General features: G+C 35.4%; 1 protein-coding gene across 5 annotated transcripts in view; it reads right to left on the bottom strand.

The window, feature by feature from the left end:
- Cntn4 (contactin 4) overlaps window positions 1-19,195 on the bottom strand; it is a 998,986-nt gene that overhangs the window by 549,306 nt on the left and 430,485 nt on the right. The gene's annotated exons all lie outside the window — the stretch shown is intronic.

The raw sequence follows: 19,195 nt of genomic DNA on the forward strand, positions 1-19,195 counted from the left end.
ATTGTGCCTGAGATCATCACAATTACGCGGTAGGTAGTTACAATGACGAACTTACTCAAGAGTCAAGACAGCACAGCTAGCTGAGCAGAGTATAAAAAATTTAGCTAGTGCAATGATCAACTTGTGTGCTCAATGAGCTATATCTCTTAATGCCAATAATGCTTCCTCTCCTGTTGATTTCTTAAGAGCATATTTTGCTATCAATGTGGTTGTTTGTATAGACAAAGTAATGTTCAGATTATAAATGAGCACAAGCACTACTATTCTAAAATTTCTATTTTATATAAATATGAGTGTCAATAGAAAGTTAGACCCAATGGGAGGAAAACTTATACTGTAATTTAAACTGTAGTTCAGGTGTTTTTAAATGTTCAGTAAATTCTTGTTCATATTCTATGGAAGAAGCAACAAGGTCTGTTCTGTTAAATAATTAAAGCGATTTAACCATCAGGTAGGTGGCAAAGACTCACCATACTAATGAAAGTGTTTGGGGAAATTATAGTTGAGGCAACAGGGTGGTAAGTTATTATACTTTGAAACAACATGGTTTGGGTGTGTTAAGATCAGGTTGCATGATGTCATAACAGGGTTTTATTAGTATTGGTGTTATATACTGTTAATTTCAATGGGAATGACCTGATCTCTGATGTGTATTATGCCCAATTTATGGTACAAAGTACTGAGTGACCCTCTGTGTGGTATAAATAAGGGTATAATCTTATTTTATTGACATTTCCAAGGACTCACAGTCAAAATTTAATTCTTGTAAAAAATAGTGGCTTAAAGCCTAAAAGAATCATTATTTATAGGTTTTGTTTTTCAGATCCAAAATGAAGAAGTGGATTGCCTGTCTGATCAACAAGTGGAATGCTATACTAAGGGCCATGAAGGAGAAGCCAGCAACTGTGTTGAGACAAAGGGATGTCCATGGATTTACTATAAGTTTGAAATTTCTGAGTTCAGATGTTAGTTAATGGAAGGCAAAATACAAACTTGAAGCACACTGAGTTTTCTAGAAATAACACAAGGAAAACCCATGGTTAATTAACAGAGAGTTCAGAACCAAAGCTTGCAGGTGAAGGAAGACCCCAGGAAAAGATGTTTATACATAGCAACAGAGAAAAAAGCAGAAACTCCTGGATCAGAAAGAGAGCATTAAGAAGAGTTGAAGATGGATATACAAGCAGAGGAAGAAGTGTCTGGCTTCGGGAAAACTGTGCCATCGGGAATGCCAGCAAACTCCATTTCTTTTCTTTGGGAAGGCAACTTTTGCACAACTAGTTTGCTGGAGATAAAATAACATCTTCAAAATAGTGGCAGATTGAGGATGGAGAAATGGCTAAGCTGTTAGGAGTGCAGACCAGCACGCTCTCGAGAGGCTCACAATTATCTGTAACTCCATTTCTAGGAGGTTCAACACTCACTTTGCCCTCTGTATGCATTTGCATATAAGCACATACATGCATATGCAGACACACATGACTCACACACATACTCATGAGAGAGAGAGAGAGAGAGAGAGAGAGAGAGAGAGAGAGAGAGAGAGAGAGAGAGAGAGAGAAAGAATCCTCAAAAACAGAGTGGGAAAGGGTACACATAATAACAGAAACCAATTATTAGGATCAGGTATTGAGTCTTTAGGTGAAGCAAGACTTAAAAGACAAAATAAATGTTATAAAATTCCATCTCCAAAGAACCCCCTCTCATTTCAGATAGAGCTATCTGTAAAAACACTTCGAACACACTCGCAGCAAATTGTAGTTAAGTTTTCTAGACAGAGACAATAATAATAAAAGTTTTGAGTTGTGTTTCTTGAGTTTCCATTTATAGCCAGTCTTCAAGAACAAAATGGCAGCTTCTAAATGAGTATCTAAAGTGACAGAACAGAGAGTAGGACTATAGAACCACATTAAATTTTCAGAGGAAATGCAGATAAAGGAAAATGGCCAAGGCTCTTAAGTCAAGATTCTCTGCTACAATACTGTTCCAGGAAATTTGTACTGATCTCAGAGAGTCTGATGGTCACATCAGCAATGAATGCCCAAGGTGTTTCTTCCACATAACGTCTGAGAAAAGCAACATCTTTAGGACACTTGCTATCTGAAAGTGGCCCCATTCTGAAGAAAGGCCAGAATTGGAAGCAGGGGAGCCACTGTACCTTCTACACTTTCCCAGAAAGTACCCCCAATTCTATCATATTCCTAAGTTAACAAAGACTGTCAGTACTTGAAGTGACCCACATTCTAGAGCAGTGTGCTATGACTACACAAACCAAGATTCCAGAAAAGGTGTGTTTTTCTTCCTGTGATCTGTAAGTATTTGCATTATACATCTTCAACAGACAATGTCCTGATCTCTTCAACTCCTTTCAACCATGAATATATGCATATTTATATAGATATTAAAAAACTCCAGCAGGAATTACATTTTTCTCTATCCAAATATAAATGTATCAGAATTAGGTGTAAAAGAGTAGACCCATAGTTACAGTTACTACTAAGATTTGAAGCAGTAGGATTGCCTTGAGCCTGTCAGAGTAACAATGTGAGATTTTTATGAATTCAGCATTTTGAAAGTTCTTATTTCTGTTCTTATATTCAATTTCTTCTAACTACAATAGTTTACAGCAAGTATTTACTTCTTACACTATAAAGCTGTTTTCTTACTTACTTGTTTAGTTGCTTGTTTGACATGGACCGACTCTGCAGCTTAGGTTGACCTTGAATTTGTAATCTTCCTGTTTTAACCTTCTGATTGCTAGGATTAGAGATTCTAGCTTCCATTAGTGTTTCTGTATTAATGACCTCTTATGGAGACTGATTTTTAACAATTACAAAAGAAAGGAATAGCTTCAATTTGATGGTTATTTTAGGAAAAGGTGGTAGACAATATCACATAGACTATGTGCAGTGTAAGGTCCCAACTATCTGATCTACTGCAGAAACTTCTGTTTCCTCTATTTCCATTTGCTCTGCACTACTTGGTAGGAGGATCTGTGGTGATGAGAGTGTGTTTAAACTCTGTGCTAAGAAGGCAAAGAGTGGAAAGATAGGCAGGAAAGAGGGGAGCAGGATTTAGGCAGTGCCTTGAGTCATGGGTTCTAGGAAAGAATTATTTTTTTAAAGCAGGGGGATTATGAATAGAAGTTAACAAATGCTCTCTCTCTCTCTCTCTCTCTCTCTCTCTCTCTCTCTCTCTCTGTCTGTGTGTGAGTGTGTGCATGTGTGTGTATGTGTGTGTGTCTGGTTGGTCTCTAATTCAATCTTTAATAATATACTAAGTAATACACAATAATATATTTGTCTCATGAAGGTTTACTTGTAGTTATAGTATGAGTGGTGGTATTAAATTCTCTTTCAAGATAGCACTATGTACATCTATGGGTTTATGTAATAGGATATCTCATTAACTCCTTATTACTTGCTTTTCCTAAATTATTTACATATATATGTATGTATTGAATATATACATATATATATATATATGTATATATTCAAAAGGCTTAGAAGGTCAATATTTGATACTGTGTTCAGTTCATGTCTTTGCTGGTAATAATAATTAGTAAAATGAGAATCTTGAACCCTGAAAATGAAAAGTCAAACACAAAAAGACAGAAAAATAAAAACTGGTGTATCATTGTGCTTAATGTCATAGAGTAATTTCATGCTATGCAGTGTATAACAAATGTCTGTCAATAACTTGCATTTAGATGAAATAAATGTTTGCTAGGTTTTGGACAGCATTAGATGAAATTCATTTTATTTAATTTTGAGACATGAAAATTGACAGTGCCTACAACTTGCTATATTTTACTGACGATATAAACAATAGCCAGTCAGTTCTGATCTTCGCATTATTTTTGAGGAATGAGGTCAAGAAGGACATTTTATGAAAGTATCACACTCTGTGTTTCCTCACAGCAGGTTAACATGTTTACAACCTTCCTCTAACTTATTTTCAATTGGAAATAAATGGAAGGCCATCCCCACGGAATACTTACGAAGCAGCAAATACACAGGAGTGGTAATCATGTGCAATCCACACAGCCTTCCGAGGTGCAGATTGCATGGATAACATCACTGTCCCCAGTGCATTTGGCAGTTGACTCCCTAACAGGTGTTCTGAACCGAGTCATATCCAGACATGCACTGTAAAGAACTAATTCCAATATGGACACACTCTAAATTTTTATTATGTCAATTGGCACTCCTAGGAGCATAAAAACACAAACCTGATGTCGTTTTACATCTGCAGCCTTAGATTTTTCAGACAGCGTGACAAAGTTTACCCATAATTTTCCATCTTGCTATGCAAATATTAAGAAAAAAAACATAGTGGAGCTAGAATAAATTGGAGGTTTGTTTTTTCTGAAACTAGTCCGCAAAAACACATAATTTAAGATGAATATAGCTTGATGCTCATAAGTAGAAAAGTCAATTATTTGCTTCATGTTTTATATGACACACTCTTTAATCTTCTGCTGACTACCACATCCCTCACTGTAGGAGAATGAGGTATCACTGAATTGAGGGGACTGACTAGAGTTAGGAAACATTTAAAGCCACTAACAAGCTTTGGACAACATAGTTTTTGCTTCAGTGAAACAAAATATTCAATGTCAAACATTTTCTTTTAGAGATCTTTTTGTATATTATTATATTTTAAAATATAGTGCTTTGGAGTTGCTGAAACTTAAACATATGTTGTTTAATTATGATATATCTAGATCTAGGAAGTTTACCCCTACATATGTGTCCACACACACACACACACATACAAAAATCCCACAACACAAGACTACTTATATGCACATAATTTATAACTCCAAGTGCTTTAAGCAACTTGAATGCCATCAAATTAAGAATAGATAAACAGGAAACTAAATTAAAGAATCCAGAGATAGACTACTATATTATGAGTATATACAAATGATATCCACATATACAAATCTAGAAAGTAATTAATGTATATCTCATGTCTAAAAAGAAGGATGAATGAGTGTTAACAGGTTTATGGCTATGTGTATATGTCTACTTGTGTATGTGTACTTGAGGTAAATGTACAGATGTGTGTGTGCGTGTGTGTGTGTGTGTGTGTGTGTGTGTGTGTGAATGTAAAATGCTTGCTTGGGTATCCATCATTATTGCTCTCTATCTTATTTTTAGAGATATTGAGACATTTCTCAATATACAGAAGTGATCAATTTCACAAGACTAGGTGGCCAACAAACACTTGGGATTCCTCTGTCCCCTGCAGCCACATTCATGCTGGGTGATAGGCACATATCAGCACACTTGGCTTTTTAAGAGGTGAACTCACATTCTTACATTTGCAGAGCAAGCATTTTCTAACAGAACTATCTCTCCAATCTAGCTTAAGCTTTTCTTAATTGATTTTTATTGAGGTCTCCATTTTTCTCTGCTCCCCTCCCTGCCTCTCCCCTCCCCTTCAACCCTCTCCCAAGGTCTCCATGCTCCCAAGTTACTCAGAAGATCTTTTCTTTTTCTACTTCCCATGTAGATTAGATCTATGTATGTCTCTCTTAAGCTTCTTTTTAGGGTCATAAACTAAGTTTGAAATTTATTGTTGTAACAGCCATATATTTTTCAAAATACACTAAACACACTGAATTGGTCATTGAATGCATTGCAGTTGTTATAATGATAATTCAATAAAGCTGTTTAGAAAAAATTTAGTTAAAGATTTTCTTAATTTTGTTCAATATCTGTAAAATTAAGTTTATATTAAAACCGATAGACAAAAATAAAAAAAGTACAGAGTAGTGAGTTGCTTGTAATGTTTTGTGTTTATATGCATTGTATGATGCTTAAATTGTTTTAAAGTGGTATATGTCCTCATGTTTGTCATTGATTTAAAAACTCCTTGTGTAGGTACTGAAGGATGTTATTATAACTACAAACAAACCACTGTGAAATAGCACACCATACCTCCTTACAGATGTTACATAGAATCCCATGATCAACCTTTTCCCATCTTCCCTCGCTGGTTCTCTCCCCAGACTCTGGTAACTGTGCAAACATTCACGATGGAAGTTGCAGTGGGAATTTAAATAAAGAGAAATAATTTTTTTGTGTGTATGTGTGTGTGCGCGTGTACATTTGCTTTTAAAAAGGTCATTTTGATGAAGACTGAAAAGGTCATGCATTTTTATTCCTAGATACCCAGGGGTGACCTCCTAAATATCCACCTCGTAGCTGAGGATGCAGGGTAAAATTCAAGTAAGAAGATCTATGCTGGTCTGACATTTGCTCCTTTCTGACTCTCTCTGCTGCTGTTTACTTTTCAACTGCCTTCCGGATCTGAAAAACCCTTCATCCTGTCTTTGGATTTTATTACAGGGAGTGACCTTTGTAAGTTCAAACCCGAGGTCATGTCCCTCTAGCTCAGATCTAGACTGGAGGCATAAATCTTTCAGAAAAGATCCTTCTGCACTTGCATCACCAAAGGCTCTGACACATGTCACAATGAAGCAGCTTTCATTATGTTACAGCACTGAACACACCTTCATTTCATGGACTCTGAAAAATTGCTCTATCTTTTCCCATTCCCATGGCAGCTGTCATCATGTCACGAATGGAGTAAAGTTTAAAACAAAAAACCAAAAAACAAGAGCACAAAAGAAAAAGCCCTCCTCTGCATTCCCACACGTGGTCACTACTAGTTACAGGACAATATGTAATGTTACTAAGGGAAACCAGTAATGTGGCACCATGGATGGTGCACAGAACAGAAAGCCTAGCACTTTCTTTTCCTTATCTAGAGGACAAAACGGAACAAACAATAGTAGCTTTCATAATGTTCCAGAATATTCCATATGAAGTCTATCTCATTTGTCTTCAGTACATATATATATATATATATATATATATATATATATATATTAATTTCTAATATTCTAGAGATAGCATGCATCTTAGCTGGAACACTAAATCATTTATTTCATGAGCCATTAAATAACTGGCTTGGATATTTGGTCAAGATGCATCAGATCATAGTGTTACAGAAAGAAGAAATTCCACATAGGCCATAGTGTATGCAAATTTAAATGCTAAGCTTTGTCTCGACAGGTGGATGGAACTCATAATCTAAAACTTTTCACATTAGAATGTCAAACATCACATATTGTCCTGTAACTGGCCATTGTACTGGCATATCCCAACACTCAGGTGCCAGAGGCAGGGGGAATCAATGTGAGTTCAAGGCCAGTGTGGTTTAAATATTAAGTTCCAGGAGAGCCAGAGCTACAGTGTAAGACCCTGTCTTGAAATCAAAGAAACAAACAAACACAACAATGAACTCAAACAAACCAAAGAACAATACTGAGAGGTGAGATAAGGATGAGAAAAGATGAACAAGGAAGAATCAGTTACAAAGCTCACTGAGGGGTGAGGAGGAAGCCCGGGCTGTCTTCTTATGACCACAACTCAAACGTTATCTGTATGCTATCAAGACTAACATATTGGGATCTGGAGCCTTCCACTAGTAACACTGAATCAGAACCACATTTTTATATGCATGTACACATAATTTTGCTATTAGTGCTACTATATACTGTTTAGAAACTTGGGCCATGGAGGTTATGTATCTCTTATTACTAACAGCCATAAAGTCACACTGAGAGGAGAAAAAATGTAATATGAGACAAACATACTGTATTACTGAATTAGAAGCAACCTTGTTCATCTTGTAGATTTCTCATATACAGTTATACAAAAGCCTTAATGCTGATGCCAGGGTGAGCTATTTTAAACATTTGATATTTAAACCTACATCATTTCTTAGAGTCCTCATGGAAAGGTAACCACCTTGTTAATACTGAATAAAAGTCTTTTGACTTTAAAATACTACCTTCAAAGTGAATTACTGGATGGAAAATGATTACCTATGACACTGATGCTATATTATATGCTTTAAAACAAAAGTTGAGTGATGGATTTGCAAGGAATTTTCATTACCATAATTTAAGAAGGAAGCAGTGTGTTATATCAGTGGAACCTAAATATTAATGCAAATCAGAAGAAATAATTTGATTAATGCTTATGATGTCCATGCCTTCTAAAATTTTTTTAATGAATTGTGTTTTCTTTTAATATGGTAGTAGGTCTGTATTTGCTATTAAACAAATGTTAAAAGCTGAAATAAAATGCATCTTCTTTTAAAACCATAAAGTAAAGTAATATGCTACCTTAATTTGACACATGTTTGAATGTCTAGAATATGAAAGATATAAACTTATAGGTGACAAAACACTATATAATAAAATATAATAAGTGCCATATTAGCAAATATCTTTATATATGGGTATTACCATCTATCTATCTATCTATCTATCTATCTATCTATCTATCTATCTATCTATCTATCATCTATCTAACAATATTTATTCATCTAATCTCTCTTTCCCTCCGTTCCTCCCTCTTTTTCTCTCATCCCTTTCTTGTTTCCTTCTTATCTCTTTCTAAACACAACCATATTATCATGAACTATGGAACAATTCTTCAGTTGCTAAGAATATGTGTGTATGTGTACAGTTACATCAAGTTTTGTAGCTACATTATATGTTTGCACAAAGACTCTCGTAATGTATGCACATATGTAAGCAATTTATATATATACATGGAGGGACATTAGATATTATATATATTGAATTATATATTATATGTATACATATTTAAATATAATTAATTTCTCAGGAATGTTTCAATCAGACCAAATCCAATCATGTCAGTAGGTTATTTGATCTCCTAATAATGGTGAAACGTGTTCCTGAATACTTTGCATTTAATTAGAGAACAAGAAGAAAGATTATTGGACTTGTAGGCTCCAAAAGATAATCGTCATCCTCTCTGTCATTTCCTAGAATAACACAGGGTCAAGAATACTTTGCCAAAGGTCAAACCCAACTGCTCTTAGTGATAAGCATGCCGGCTTTGATGGTTCTGAAAAATGACATCAGTCACTAACACAGTTAGTCATTGCACAGGGCTCAGGAGCCAGATATTAGCGAGGAAAATGCAAAGCTGTCACCTGCTTGGTACATCCATCTAACTGGCCACTTTAAAGCTCATGTCAGCTCCTGCATAGCCAAAAGGAAGTTGGAAGAGAGAAAAGTCAATAGACTTAGGGAATCAAAATTACACACCGGAGACACACTGTATTTTAGTACCAGCGTTCTTTTTGCACATTGAAATGGAAATAGTTCACTAAAAGCTCCTTCGAGCTTAGTTACTATAATATTTACCTCAAATTATTACCTTTAATAGTAATAGTCCCTTTCAGTTACACAACATCTTGTTCAAAAACAGCTGAAAATATTTTCCTAAATATTAATTCAACTCTACTTAAAATCTTATCCTAGGAGGGGCTATTGTTCTCTGATCTAGAGAGTTCTAAAGGGCTTTAAGAGTACTGTTTGGTCAGCTGGATCATTTAAAGCAGGTGGACAGGAAAACACCTAAAATATGAGTGAATTGTTGTGTTTGCAGTGTCAATCTTGGTTCACTGAAACAAAATAGCAGAGGTTTAAACATTTGCCTCAGTAGCTACATGACCTAGTTACAAAAACCTTTAAATACACAATGCTTCAATTGACCATTTCTGTCCATTTGGAATTCACAAAAATATCTTGAAAACAGCCTTGCACTTCATATGAACCCTATGGAATTGACTTAGCACAGATGTGTAGTCATCTGGAAGGAAGTGGTCGGAGTAAAGGGAAGTGATAGAAAGAGAGAAAAGCGGCCCCAGAACAAATATTGATATCTTAAGAAGGCATCCTTGCCTTTCCCACGCAGATGCATATCTCATTAGAATATGCAAATTCTCATCAGGAAATTCAAATGATATCTTTTTGATTTTTGTCATTTATATCATTAGACCCAGCAGAAAGTAACAAATACATAGTAATGTTTTGTTAATTAATAAATGTGGAACAGTGATCTATTTACTACAGAGCATGACAAAACTATCTTTCTTAAACACGATAACACTGGTTAATGCCCTTTCAGGAGATAAACCTTCAAAATGAATATTGTAATGAAATAGGATATATACTTTGTCCAAAAGCATGTGAAAATTAAACCATCTTTCTCTTGCAAGTGTGATGAAATCAAGTGATTAAGTAAACATATGTATTTTTTTCTTGTTTGCTTTATAATTCCCTGTGTTATATAAGAGAAGAAAGATATATAGATATATAAGGAAAAATGTTATCATTAGTAGAGTTCATGATTGCTCATATTCAGACCTGAGTTAAAATTAAAGTCTTAAATATGCTAATAATATCAATAACTGCAATTATAGTTATATAACTATATATCAACTGCAATATATCATTAACTGCAATATATAATTATATTCAGGTATACCACCACATATAATCATTATATAGTGTCATTAGCTTCACACTAGTATTATAAAATGTGACTTTGGAATTTCACTATTGTAAAATGACAATTATTAGGATATATTAGGGTATAAAATAGTTTTATATATAACATATGCTTTCTTTAATCCTCTTTTATTCTATAAAAGTCTACATACACAGTTATTGCGATATTTTTCCTCTCTTAGGTGAGGTTCATGTCACTTTATCTTGTGAACTTTCATGTTTCCTATATAAGCCCTGAGACAGCATGCCAAAATTTTATGAGAATTTAAAGACTAGAGCTATATGGAGTCAAAAGATAAGTTTACCTCTAAAATAATTAAAAATGTATGGCAATATTTACATCTGTACAATGTGCTCAACTGGCCCCATGATTTTATGTGTCAACAGAATTTTGCATGGTCATTTATGCAGGGTCATAAACAGTGCATGTAACCCGCCTATTGGTTAACAATGGCACTACTTCATGATATTCTTGTTTTTATTCTTGTTTCTACAGGCCTCAGATATGGGCTCCCTGACTCTCAGAAGAATCTGAGTTATAAAGCATGTACATAGGCTCTGACATGAAATCTAAAAGTGACTCTCTTGCCAAGGCAGAGTGTATGGAGCAAGAAAGGATTTTTATTCTGTCATGGATTGACTGCAGGGCCCATCAGAATAAGCTCTTATGAAACAGTTTATACATCCTGTCCAGTCAGACCTAGGATTTCATGACTGCCCCATCAGTTAGGATGTTATCCTTCAATGCAAACACAGAAAATCAGGCTAGTTTTGAAGAATTCTGGAATAAAGCATCCATGAATGTATCATCTGAGTATATGCCACAAAATTAATAGAAGCCTTTTGTATCTAAATTAGCCCCTACTCCAGACCCAGAAGACCAGATTAAGAAAATGGAGTCAGCTATGTAAATGCTGCATCACCAGACTGCAATTTCAAGGAAGCAGAGTCTTCAAACCAAATTTTCCTGACAAGAGAGTCCAGTCTACCTGAGTCAGCAAATCCCTCATCCTTTCTGCTTTGGTACTTAAAAAGTGTACCTGATTTAAAAAAAAATAAAACAATTCTGTTTTTATTCCTGCTCGTTTCAATCTTAGAAGACACATGGTTCGTCCCCTGCCATGCAGAAACTTTCATTCCATTGTGCAGAATAGAGTGAGGGATAATTCTTAAGTTGCAAATAAAAATCAATAAGATCTATTGCTAAATTGGTTGTCATTTGTCTTTTGACAACCATAATGATTATTTTGAGTCAGGGACATTTGAAAATCAATGGTGAAAGAAGGACACTATGCCTTTCCCTTGGCTTTACAAAAGTAGATCCAACTACAGGCATCCTCCCTCAACTCTAAACACAGAGAAAGAAGGCCACATAGAAATAGGGACAGTATTCCAGGGATGGAAATTCTGTATATGAGACTACAATAAACTAGCCCTTATGTGCCTTCTGTTTCTCAAAGAGTTTAGCTACTTTTCTACGAACATCTTTATGTCAGCTCAGTAGATAAATACTAGGTTGTGCCAGTTCTTTGAAACTTCATTTTCTTATGGAGGAAGGCACATTCAAGGGAATAAAAAAGTAAAAACAAAAGATACATATACAAGAAGGCTGCTTCTTACCATTTAATTCTCAGGTCCAGTCTGTGTTCCTGAGAAGGCAAGATTAATTTAAAACTGGCTAATGAAAAAGTTAAAATTTGCAATCTAAATCAGAACTTATCTCTGCACCGAGGAATTATATTTGTAAGAACATTGCTTTGTTTATATGTATGTGTATATATATACCTATATGTATATATGTAATTTCTCTGAACATAGTCAATGAAAGTATCTAACTCGATAAACTAACTTCAGGTTTTTGCAAACTAAAGCCTGAAGTTACCAGATATATACTTCAAAGGACTTTTCAGGGCTTTAATCCGGTTTTCAATGTGTTCCTCTCTTTTTCAAGTTGAGTTTCAAGACTGAGGTATGCAAATTATGAGTGTTCCTCAAGTGAAATACACTTCCGCTTATTATTTTTATGAGTATGTGAAACAAGATTTCTACAAAGTAAAAATTATTTGTTAAAATAAATTATAACAGATCTATTCTTTAGAATACTACAAGAGAGGTTAACTACAACCATCAACTGAATACTCATGTGTATTCCCTGGAGAGAGGGTCAGGAGGGGGGACACAAGGGAATGGCCAAGTCAGTTTAAATCTGTTGCTGTTCTCTCTAAACACGTTCCTTGCAGCTGTAAGAGTCAGAGTCGCACACCTTAAATGACCAGATTCACACTCTACACTCATACCATAAGATGTCAGACACAATATTTGAACACATGGTTTCTTCTCTTCTGGGAGATGGGGGTTGCTTTCAAGCCTGGTGGCACACATTTTGTCTGAGTCTGAGCAACTTTTCCAATCGAAAAAGCATGGAAATATTCATCGAATCCTAATCAGCCTGGAGAATATATTCTTGCAAATGACTGTGTCCAGAGGTCCATGTCCAGTAGTTAATGTTACTTATCTAATTCCCAGGAGATATGTATTAATCTTAGTAAGACACTTGGCGGAAGAAAAGTGAACTGGAATGACTGCAAGATGCCACTCAGTGGAGTGGTGTTATGATCCCACCCCACACTAGGAACTGTAAATTTGCTTCCTGGGCAGTTAAAGTGATTCAATAAAATCACCCTCCTGGGAATCAGTTTCCCCACCCAATCTCCTACATTTCAGATAACATTCATAGAGAGTAGAGCAGTGGATTAGAAACAGCAATATTGCAAGATGCATCAAGACTAGCAATCTTTAAAAAATAACTACACAATTCGCTGATAAACTTGTTTACCAATATCCATCCAACTAAACCGGATATACCCACATATTTGTCTGTAAATTCTCATTAAATTAAAAAAGCTAAACCTAGTCTTGTAATACCAATTTTGTTTACAATCATTGTATTTTTAAAGATTGCCAGCTAGCATCGCCAAGAGGCAAAAGCACTCCCTTTTCTCAGCATGTCTCCATTGTTACAGATTTCTTAATCATGTGCAGAGTAATGCCTAGGTTGACTCTTTTGGGGAAAATCCAACTTCCCTTATGTAAAGTATTTTTGACCCATTCACCACAATTATCATTTGTGGCCCAAAGCCATAGCACTTTTAACCACGATACACTTTCATTCACTCCTCCACCATCGTATTTACATTTCCGTTCCGGCTTGTAGGGCACTCAAATTTCTGTCCACCAATATAACATTGTCTTCTGGCAAGCCCTAAATCTAGTGCCTGGTTCAGTTAGCATCTATAAATTCTTCTATTGCTTTCAAACGTATAAGCCTGCATTTTCTACCTAACAGTTAAAAAACACTTTCTTCTCAGGTTCTGATGCAAACGTACAGCAATAAATCATCCCATCTTATCATCAAACAACAAAAGTTCCATGGTAAAATATACAAAGACATGCATTCCTCTTTAACTTGGCGGCCAAGACAAATGAAACAATGTCTTATATCTGAAACCATAAGTCCAATTTACAATCTTACCGTAACTACACACAGAAAAGCAGACATGCAAACACACACAAACACACGCACACACACAAAACCAAAAACAAAGCCAAATCAATGGAGATATTAATCAAGTGGATCAAACATCTCAAGTCATTAGAAATGCTGGTTTAAAATCCAAAGTAGTGCTCTAGCACTGTGGGCTAACTTTATAATCAAGGATGGGAGAGGCAAAGATTATCAGACATTATCTCTCATCATTATATTTATTTTTGTAGAAATAGTCCATCAGCACAAAATCACTTTTGTCATAGAAGGACACACAACTATAAAACAGATGAATTTTCTCCTATTACAAAAATCACTTACAACTGACCTGCTGCCTTAAGAGCAGGAACGTTTACTCTGCTTTATGGGATTTGGAAAATTAATTTTATCCTCTACATAGAGACATGAAACACAGCCTAGAGCCACAGTAAGGGATGACAGTCACATCCAAACCCCAGAATAACATAATGCATGCACTGAGATTTACTAATGGCAAAAACAGATAAAAGTGATTATTCCAACTAATATTTAAAAGCTATCAAAACATAATTCTGATGTGGAGGAAGAGTTACCCTTCTGAGCTATTACTGTCTTCAGATGGTCATTTAGCATCCATCCTAGATACACTTGATATTTAAAAAATAACTACATAAAAACATAGACTGTCAACAGTTAAGCACAGCATTAGTCTGTAATTATTTATGTCATTTCAGCTGCATGGCCAGTGCATATTTTATTTCATTTAATAGTGATAAGAGCATAAAGGCTACAGTCCTTGAGCTACAAATGGAGAGTCGGAATTGACTTAACTTATCTCAGTATCTGTAGCCAAGTTTTTTATCTCACCTGAAATTTATTTATCATTTGGTTTGGACACATCAAGAAGCTTCTGGAGCATGGCTGGGAGGTTTTGTAATTCCCTCGTCTATCCACTGTGCCTGAAAGGAATATTTTGCTACATGAATGGATCACAAGCAAATTCTACGGTAGGTATTTTTATTTAACTCACGTAAATTCCCCCAAGAGTTCTTTATATGACTTTGTTGCCATGAACCTTCTTCTTATCTTCCATGAATTAGGACAAGACAGCAAGTTCCTAGGGAAAATAAGGTCCTTTGATTGCCCTCTGCCTCCTTCTTTCGAAAGTAAAACTCTTCAACATCCAACTTCATAGAAATGAATTTTCACAGGGAAATTTTTTAAGAAGTTTGGAAAATGAGAAAATTTAGTTCAATACGTAAAACTGAATCTTGCTTGAGCGTCTTTAAAAAGAATGTAAGATGAATAACACTCTTATTTTCAAATTTTACTTGGATATCTATATGCAACTGTAACTTTTTGCATCTTTCTGCCCATGCCGAACTAAGACTAAGAATATATGCACTACATGGGGTTAGGTTAGGAGATGGCTTAGTAATGAACCCCATGCTATGCAAGTATGAGGCCGTGAGCATGAATCCCCACGCCCACATAAAGCAAAGGAAGGGAGCACACATCTGTAATCTCAGTACTAGATCACCAGCTAGCATAGTGTACGCAACACTGTGGCAAGGGAGAAAAAGACACAACCATAAAACAAATTGAAAGACTAGAGCCAACACCTGAAGTTGTGCTTTGATGTTGACATAAACACCATAGCATGAATATGCCCTCACTCACATACGTCATACACATATACACATAATACGTACACACACACAGAGATGCATACAAACAGAGATGCATACACTTACACAAACATACAGAGAAAGAGAGAGAGAGAGAGAGAGAGAGAGAGAGAGAGAGAGAGAGAGAGAGAGAAACACAATGCACAGCGGAGCAGTATGCCAGCATATTTTGCTACCCTGATAAACTTTCTTCTAGGACTGTGGGTCATGACCCCTTTGCAGGGGCGTGTCAAATGACCCTTACACATATCCAATATCTTGCATATCAGATATCTGCATAATGATTCATAAAAGTAGCAAAGTTATAGTTATGAAGTAGTAATGAAAATAATTTTGTGGTTGGGGAGTCAGCAAAACATGAGGAACTGTATTAAAGGGTGACAGCATCAGGAAGGGTGAGAACCACTGCTCTAGAATAAGGATGCCAACAAACAGCTTATGCAAGGAGTAGGTGATGACAGTCTTCTTCCTAACATCTTGACTCCTGAACAATTCTTACTGGAAAAAGAACAAAATGAGGGAACCGAAAGTAAAGTGGAGACAGACAGCCGCTTTTTCGTGCGTGGAGTCTACTGAGACAAGAAATGAAGGAAAGGAAAAAGCCACGTATGGCAGTAAATATCTATAATCCACACACTTGGCAGGCAGAGGAAAGAAGATTACTAGGCTCTCATTTAGTTTGAAAACATTAATATTCCCCCCATTTTCAAGGTAGTTTGGAGTGTTCATGGAGTGAGAGGTCAGAAGGAGGCTTCCTGAGGTCATAGGATCTCTAACTAAGAAAGCACCTTAGAAATGACACCGCTCTATGTCTGTATAATGAGGGACAGGGAGATAAAAAAGTTTGTAAGCAGTTCCACAGCAAATCAATGCAGATTAATTTAAACTCCCATGTCACTAGTGACAACCTGTGCAGTATATACTTGGTTAGTACCCAGTCAAGGCACAAAAAAAAAAAAAATTGTAGCCATCAGAAATATTAGGATTATTAAATTCTTTGTGCTTTTCTTTCAACCACACTCACTTTTTATTTTGTTTTTACTTGTTGAAAGGCCTTATCCTAGAATTTCATGCCTCACCTCCAAGTGTGTGGTTCCATCTGTTAAAGAGGGGGAAGAGTGTAATAGTGTAATCTTTCTGCAAAGAGGACCTGCTTACAAACAAAGTTCAGAGTGTTAGGAACTTGTTTTTTTTTTTTTTTTTGTTTGGTTGTTTTCTTTTTTTTTCTGTTGTTTTGTTGCCCAGAGCTCTAAGAAAAAAGAAAAAAAAATGTAGCGTACTTGGTTGGCACATCCTTACTCTCACAGGGTCCTTTTACTTTGTCCAACACTACCTTGTTTGAAGAGTTGGGGAGATAGTGTACTTCAGTAGCATAAATATTGTCTTTGAGACAACAGAATGGATTCTATGCATACAAACATATTTGGAGACATGTTACCTTTGTACATAAAGTGAGGACTCATCAGTTCATCTCTTTTATAGAACTTTAAACTTATTTTGAAGACCAATCAAATCACCATGGTTTTAAAATCGCCTTCTAAAAGGTATTTGTAATACACATCTAGACTCCCCCATCTGTTGAGCCAGCAGGTCCTAAAACAGTCCTAGAGTACCAAGCTCACCCTCATTTTTTTAAACAGATTAATCACAACCAATAAGACAGTTTCCTAACATTCAAAAAATAACCTCAAACATTTCTAAAGAAGTAAGTAGCAACAGCATGATAGATCTTGCATAAACATCTTTGAGATTTAAGACTGACTATAGGCCATGAAATGTATATCATCCAAATACATTATTTTAAATTTCTTAATGTTTGAAGGAAAAATATAATATTTGACTATGTGAGAACAGTATTCTTTTGAAGGCAAAATTACTGTTAAAGGAGAGAATTGGTGTGTGTATGTGGGGGGTGGGGTGGAATCTGACTAAGAAAAGTAACCAAACACAGCCTTAATTAAAGTAGACATTCAGAGTTCAAACATTTGTTTAAGAACAACAGAAACACAGGACCTTAACTGACCCTGTTTCTGTTCCTGCCATCCCCTTAACACGAGATCAAGTCTTGTCTAAGACCATGAATTTAAATAAGCAAGATAAAGAGCAGCAACTATTTAAAAATATAATTGAGTGCCACACTCAAAAGTCAGCTTTGGTCTGAGGCTATTCCCTCTATAAAGGAAAACCTGAGCCTAAATTACACCTTGCTAGGATTTCAGATTTCAGCATCTATTTCATAAGGAAGTTACCTCCTCAGGGTCCAGAGTTCTCAGCTAGGGCAGGCCTGAGATAGCCACTGTTCAGAGCTGTTGTGGCTACTCTTTTGTGCTTTCATTTTCCTGAAAATTTCTCCCTTCCAACCCTCGAATACTGAGAATACCTTAGCACAAGCAGACAAACATCTATTTTATCTGTCTTCTCTCTCCCATTCTCCTCAACTGAATCAGATGAGAACCTATTCCATGAGACTTCTTCATACTTCACAAACGGTGCTTTCTCCTCTGCCTTGAGATTTACTACCAGTTCTGGCAAGCTGTAGTTCTACTCTGAAAATCATATTCTACATATTCTTGGGCTCACTATGAAAAATATGGTTCTGTTTTGTCTACTAGTGGCTTCAAACCTATGTTAGTATATACCACCACTAACCCGAGTGCCAGTGGTTTGTGGCTTTTCTTAAAATTAATTTTACTTTGCTTATCTATTCTGCTTTTAATCCAATAAAAGTGTGATCTATCTATCTATTCTTCTATCATCTATTTTCTTTCTTTCTTTCTTTCTTTCTTTCTTTTTTTTCTTTCTTTCTTTCTAATTATCTACCTATTTATCTAGATAGGTTACAGAAACTCATATATAAACATAGTCCACAAATCCTTCCCCACAATGATAACAATCTTTAATTTCACCAAGACAATGCTTCTTTGAAAGAAACCATAAAAACACTATTAAATATATTAAATTATAAAAACATTCTATCATCAATTCATTTTTGTGTGAATAGCAGATACTACTAACTTGATAGATTGTATTCAAGAATATATAATAAAATAAATGGACCTATGCTTTTTTTTAAAAAATGGTATTCTTTTGCTTAAAAATATCACCAGCTTTTAAAATGGTACTTTAAAAAGCAGCTAATCAAAGGTACTAAATTAAACTATATAGTCTGTATTCATAAATATCTCAAAAGTTTTACAACCTCTTTGGCAAAGTTTCTAAACACTTTCTACTGTTACAAAATAATCAACAACAGTTAAAAACCACCACGAAACTTTCCTGCTTGTACATTTCCTAGTGGCAGAGGAGAGAGCAAAACAAACTACTTTAAAGTTTGGAAATACAGAAACTTGCTTCCCTAATACAGATGTGCCTGCAAAAGGATCTTTTCACATACATATTAGACTTAAATCTTTCTTGCATGGTTAAAGAATAAGTTAAAAGAAATACTCTGATCACTACAGGCATATATAACACACCCTTACTCCCAAATGAAAAATGAAGTCAATTACTTTTAACTTCCAGAAAAGCATTCTGGAAAGAGTGTAATTTGCTTGGTATGAATCAATTATCTAA

This window comes from Microtus pennsylvanicus, chromosome 8 (assembly GCF_037038515.1).
Source record: "Microtus pennsylvanicus isolate mMicPen1 chromosome 8, mMicPen1.hap1, whole genome shotgun sequence".
Classification (NCBI taxonomy): Eukaryota; Metazoa; Chordata; class Mammalia; order Rodentia; family Cricetidae; genus Microtus; species Microtus pennsylvanicus.